The 5,829-nt window shown below is 34.2% G+C and overlaps 1 pseudogene; it reads left to right on the forward strand.

Moving 5' to 3' along the window:
* Positions 1-745: 745 nt before the first annotated feature.
* On the forward strand, positions 746-4,723 carry LOC125923679 (eukaryotic translation initiation factor 3 subunit E-like; annotated as a pseudogene).
* Positions 4,724-5,829: the final 1,106 nt, after the last annotated feature.

The raw sequence follows: 5,829 nt of genomic DNA on the forward strand, positions 1-5,829 counted from the left end.
TGTCTCCCTCTCTCTCTGTCCCTCCCCTGTTCATGCTCTGTCTCTCTCTGTCTCAAAAATAAATAAATGTTAAAAAAAATTTTAAAAAAGGAAAAAAAAGAAAAAGAATGCTTATTTCTGATATATGAATATCCACTGTGAAGTTTCCTAATTTAACACACAGACATTGACGCCAGGTAATATACAAAAGAAGCATATTCTCTTACTGTGTCAAGTCTTGTCTAACTACCTTATGTTACTAAAGGCTGTATCTGATAGAATTAACCCTGTCTAGTTCCTTATCAAAATTGGAAGTGTATTAGACAGCCTAGCCCTTTAAGAAATATGTCTGAAAGCAATCTGCTTTGTTTTTCTGTTTTGATGTCCAGTTGTTCTTTTCTATCTTGTGAACTTGGGCTGCAGCTTCACCTCACCCCTGATGACTCTGACTGGTTTGCCTGCTGGCCCTTTTGCATTCACCTTGTTCCTCATTCCTATTCTGGATTATTTCTGAGTCTGAATTTGGACTCTAAGCTCCAGCCGGGTGAACCTGGATAAAACCATCTTGTTTTGTTCCTACAGGCATTTCCTCCTCAATCATGATAGCTGTAAACACAGACACTCTCAAAAACTAGGGAGATTTTTTTTCAACATTCTCTGGGAGAAGATTAGGCCTTTTTGTGTTGTTGTTTTTTTTTTTTATTTTAACTTTTTTTTTTTTTAACGTTTATTTATTTTTGAGACAGAAAGAGACGGGGCATGAACGGGGGAGGGGCAGAGAGAGAGGGAGACACAGAATTGGAAGCAGGCTCCAGGCTCTGAGCCATCAGCCCAGAGCCCGATGCGGGGCTTGAACTCACAGACCGCGAGATCATGACCTGAGCTGAAGTCGGACGCCCAAACAACTGAGCCACCCAGGCACCCCAGATTAGGCCTTTTTGTAAAGTTACTAATGTATGAGGATTTTATATTAAAAAAAATTAACTCATGATGGGAGACCCTGTACTTTTTAAAGACTGTATTCAAGTTTGTTATTGTATAAATTTTAAATTACATAGCAGGGAGGTGTGTGTGGTGGTGGAGGTGAGATAAAAACAATATTTTCAATATTTTAGGTCCAGTCTCTAAGCACCTAACCAAACCCAATAGCTTTGTCCTTCTAGTCCCCCTAAACCCCTTGAGAATAGCCTTGATCAGATTAAAGATTGTTTAGCCCCTTCGGATTGAATGCTGACTCTACCCTGTAGGTAGATAATCTTATTATCTAGATGAGTTTTGTAAATCTCTCCAGATTGTTTCTGAACCTTCTTTCTCTTCAGCCTAGACTTCCCTAGCAGCCTTTGCAGCCAGGGCTGTGCTGTCTTCCATTACATATTATAACACTTATTACAAAAGCTAAGTTGAGAATACAAGAGTTTTATTAATGATAATGCTACAAAACATAGGGTGAATCCTCTGTGCAAGGCATGCGCTAGCCTTATGAAGGAGGGTATAGCAATATGCACTGAAAATTGTTCTATTTCAGATTCTTTAAGGCATATTCATAAAAGTCCAGAGAATTGTCCCTTGGGACATGACTTTGGGCATTAAGAAAACAACTCTAATTCTGGAAGAATCAAAGTTCAAGAGTCATCATGTGATACTTTTTAGAAATTAGGTGAGGGCAGTGAAAATAACAAGATAAATGACCACATAAACAAGTTGACCTATTATAATTAATAGAAGAACAAAAAAGGAAGCACAGGTTTTAAAATGTCTTAAAGTGCCTTGAAATAAGATCAAAATGTAATTATGTTAAATAAGCTAAAATGCACTTAAAATCTAAGTTTACATATAATTACTGGCTTGTAGGTAAGAATTGGAACAAATGCTGCACATTAAATAATGTAAAATACTTCACATAGAACTTGGAACCAGTTAATGCAGTTTTTCAGTATTTCTCTGGTTAAATGTTATTAGCATATTCCCAAAAGTAAAGATCAGAAAACTGGAAACCATCAAAATTCCCTGTGATGTCCACAGGCTAGTGCACTTTTGCCTTTAAATATAAATTTTTATCTGTCCTAAGAAAGCACAGACTTTTTAAGTGCCACTTGGCAGTCTTTTGAAAAACAGGCATTTTGACCAAAAATATTGAATTTACTTGAAGACTGCTATTCATTTACCATTCAATTTTTCTTCTGCTTTCCCCATCATACCGTAAAAAGAGTTTGAGAACTATCTTTTTAAAAAATTTTCTTTGATTTTTGGACTCCATCAGTGCTTCACAGCTTTGGTAATATAATAAGTTTCTTGTATGTCATACTTAAAAAGATAATATCAAGAAAAGGCAATATTAAAATAATCTGTTATAAGTTGATTTCTATATAGTTGCATTTTCTCAATTGTGCGATAATTCTAAATATTCTAAGAATGGTGCTAAATTTTTAATTCTCTAAATTTTTAAAGAAATAATTATAAAATGACCCTTTCCTTGACAAAATGGTGGAATACGACTTGACTAATCGCATCATACACTTTTTGGATCTGCATCTAGTCTTTCCACTGCTCAAGTTTCTATCCATAAAAGAGATATATAATGAAAAAAGAATTATTACAAGGGAAATTGGATTTTCTCAGTGATACCAGCAAGGTATACTTTGCTATGGATATATACAAAAATCTTTATTCAGATGATATTCCACATGCTCTGAGAGAGAAAAGAACCACAGTGGTTATACAACTGAAACAGCTTTGGGCAGAAACAGAACCAATTGTGAAGATGTTTGAAGATCCAGAAACTACAAGGCAGGTGCAGTCAATCAGATGGTTAGATGCTGTTTGACTACACAGAAGACAAGCATAGTTTTAGACAGGAATATTTAGATACACTCTACAGGTCTGCAAGATTCCAATATGAATGTGGGAATTATTCTGGAGCATCAGAGTATCTTTACTTCTTTAGAATGTTGGTTCCAGCAACAGATAAAAATGGTTTGAGTTCACTCTGGGGAAAACTGGCCTTTGAGATCATAATGCAGAATTGGGATGCAGCTACGGAAGACCTTACATGATTAAAAGAGACCATAGGAAATAATTCTGTGAGGTCCCCTACTTGAGTTTCTTCAAGAGCAAACATGGCCATCCACTGGTCTCTGTTTTTGTCAACCACCCAAAGGGCGTGATAACATTACTGATCTCTTCCTTTACCAGCCACAGTATCTTAAAGCAATTCAAACAATGCATCCATATTTTCTATGCTATTTGACTACAGCCGTTCATAGCAAAGATATTTGAAAACACTGAACGGTGCTAAAAGATCTGGTTAAAGTTATTCAACAGGAGTCTTACACATATAAAGACCTAATTACAGAATTTGTTGAATGCTTGCTTTCATGTTAACTTTGACTTTAATGGGACTCAGAAAAAACTGAATGTGAATCAGGACTTGTGAATGACTTCTTGGCGGCTTGTCTTGAGGATTTCATTGAAAATGCTAATCTCTTCATATTTGAGACTTTTTGTCGCATCCACCAGTGTATCATCATTAACGTATTGACAGACAACCTCCAGAAGATACATGACTCCAGAAGAAAGGTGGATTGTAAATTTGATTAGAAATGCTAGACTGGATACCAAGATTGATTCTGAATTAGGTCATGTGGTTATGGGTAACAATACAGTCTTACCCTATCAGCAAGTGACTGAAAAGACCAAAAGTCTTTCATTTCGAAACCAGATATTGTCCATGAATATTGAGAAGAAACTTAGAATAGTAGGTCAGAGGCTCCTAACTGGGCAACGGTGGACTTTGGCTTCTGTTGAAGAACTGTAGAAGATGAAAAAAACTATAAAATAAAGATGAAATAATAAAATCATTATATAAAGGATGATATACATTTTAGAAACAACATATTGAGTATAAATTTTGGGGAATTTGAATAAAATTGGCTGTGTTTCAAAAAAAAGAGAAAAGAATATAATAAGCATCCAAGTACAAAATAATTAAAAAATTACTGAAATCATGAGAAAAATTAAGCCAGGTTATTTTTTATTTCAGTGTTTGTGTTTTTTTCTCTCAAACCTCCCAACTTATTCTAATATTACATTATTTTGATAGTAATTTTGAAACCAATATTTATTGGATGATAACTATTTATCAGGTCACATACTACATGCTGTATATTCCTTACAACATATATCCTTACAAAATCCATACAGTTTGCGTGATTTTCTTCCCTTTACAAATGAGAGAATAATGCCTTAAAAGGTTAAGAAAGTCAACAAAGTCATGATATTGTAACTGTTAGAGGTAGATATTAAGCCCAGCTTTTCTCCCAGAGTTCATGCTTTACCTAATAAACAATTTATTCATTGTACCATAAGATACTATTCCTATTTTTGTTCTTTTGTTTTGTTTTTAAGGAATCTATCTAGTCAGCCAACCAGTTCTGAAAGATTGTATTAACTCATGACTAATTTGTTTTGATGTTTCCATGTAATGAGACATTTTATGGAGATGACATTTTATGTAGTGTCAGTATATCAAACATGACTGAAAAGAAGTAACATTTATCTATGAGTCCTCTATAAGTATTCTATCCTATAGAATTCTACTTCAGTGCTAAAATTATTTTGGTTTAGGAATCTTCAAATTATATCAGGTGAGTACATCTTTGTTTTAAGAAGACTTGATGTCCTAGGGAAAAAAAAAAGAAAGATAAAATCATTCAAAATGGATTCTAAATTAGGTTTTAGTACTTGCCGTATTACCAGTATTATTAGTATTATTAGTATTATTAGTATTATTAGTACTTGCCGTACCTAATGGATAGGTAGTAAATATTAAATTAAATTAATGAGCATATTAATTAATTAGTTTAAATTATTCCTATATAGAGCCTTTTTTTTTTGGATCATTTAAGAAGTTTTGTTTTTGAATCAAATTTTTCTGTAAGTGAGTGAAAGCCAAGTCCTAGTTGCTTAATCAGAGTGAATGTTAGGAGTAGGGCTGACTTGAGGCAGCTGTATTTAGAAATAAACAGAGCTCTCAATTTTTGGCATCTCTTAATGTCCTGGCTCCGTTTTTTGCTGTGTTAGACTCCAGTCTCTGGCTTTGCATGGTAAGAACATGGCAGCAGTAGTTGAAACACCCCACATCCTTCATATTTCTGTCCAAAGGCAAGTACTACTTTTTTTCATTCCCAGTACCTACAGCAGAAGGCTTATGGTGTTCTTTTGGTTCTGAAAGCATAAATATACACTAGTGAACCAATCCCAGTGGTTAACAAAACGGTAGTCCTGATTTAAGTATAAGTGAGTTCCACAAAATATTTTTGAATTAAATGTGAGGCAGAATGTTTTCCCTCAGAGGGAAACTGGGATATGGTTTCATGAAGGATAATTAGATGCTGGCTGAGAAAAACAATAGTTATCTATTGTAGCCTTCAAGGATAACATCTATGACTTCATTAATTTGAGGATTATAATTTTCAGTTTCTGAAATGCCTAGTTCTTACTCATCTCAGAAAATTATGTGTTCATAAGAAAGAGAAAAAAATTTATCTTAAAATGCCATTAACGTGGTAAGTCATCAAGTTATACAAACTATCTTTTGCCATACTTTGATGAGTTATTAGAAAGAATCATAACTTATCCTGGTGCCCTAATTTAATGGAAAGTGTGCAGTGTGTTCATCTTTTTTATTGTTAATTCTGCACTTCTTGAGATACTGACTTCACGTTATCTTTTTATTTCATACACAGGAATTTCTATATCAATTCACAGTGGGTACCAGAATATGAACTTGTGGGAACTCAGTGAAATGGAACCCGATCAGTTTAAATTTCTTTTAAGTATTTCTGTCTGGCT

Source organism: Panthera uncia, chromosome B1, assembly GCF_023721935.1.
Source record: "Panthera uncia isolate 11264 chromosome B1, Puncia_PCG_1.0, whole genome shotgun sequence".
Lineage (NCBI taxonomy): Eukaryota > Metazoa > Chordata > Mammalia > Carnivora > Felidae > Panthera > Panthera uncia.